Source organism: Saccoglossus kowalevskii, chromosome 10, assembly GCF_978046115.1.
Source record: "Saccoglossus kowalevskii chromosome 10, keSacKowa6.1, whole genome shotgun sequence".
Lineage (NCBI taxonomy): Eukaryota > Metazoa > Hemichordata > Enteropneusta > Harrimaniidae > Saccoglossus > Saccoglossus kowalevskii.
The window spans coordinates 14,845,259-14,846,144 of NC_140650.1; positions in this window are offsets into that span (position 1 = coordinate 14,845,259).

Sequence of the window (886 nt, forward strand, 5' to 3'; positions counted from 1 at the left end):
CATACTTTTTAAGTTAATTAAGAACTTTCAGGCAACAAATTCGGCAATATCCCCTAAAATGCATCTCAATCTAAATCATCAACCTGAACTCTGGAGACTGCAAAAAGCAAGGCAAGGTAGTATATAGACTAATTAATTGAACAGTGTTGAGGAAGTTCTTATTGTACCCATATTGAAACAACCACTATGCAGCATATCTCAATGTTGACTACAGAGGGCACTCACACTGAAAGTTCTCATCTTGTAAGCTATTGAAATGATAGAGCATTTCTTTCATTTCTATAAAATATTTCATGGAGAATAGTTAATTTCACTAAAAGAAATATCGCATCGTGCTCTTCCAATACTTTTAAGAGATCCCATGTGATGCGTCAAGTCCAAAGGTTGTGAAATGTTTTTAGATAATTATTTTTTTTAGATAATTTGATTCATGCCAAAATTTCCATTTTTTGTTTTCTCTCAGAAAATTGATTTAATAATAATAATTTATTATGATCGTTGAAAAGCCATTTACTTTTTTGAATGAGGGGTATCGGTACAAGGGAAGAATTCCTATGTTGTGTTCAAACTAATATTGTACATAAATACCACGGTTTGTTCATTTGTAAAAGAGTCATGCAATCTGTCATAATTTGCGCGACTCGCAATTTCAGTTTTTTAAAAAGAAATTACCTTTTTTTTATATCACTAGCATGTAAATTTAACAATAAATACTTGCTACATACAAAACAACATCCCCTATAAATACACACCTACTGTACACTTCTGTGAACATTACCCGCTCTACCTGAGGTATGTACATTGGAAGGCCTCTCAGTCAACAACATCATGCATATCAACTTCCCTGATTTTGTATAAAACAGAAGTCATGTCCAGCAACAACAAA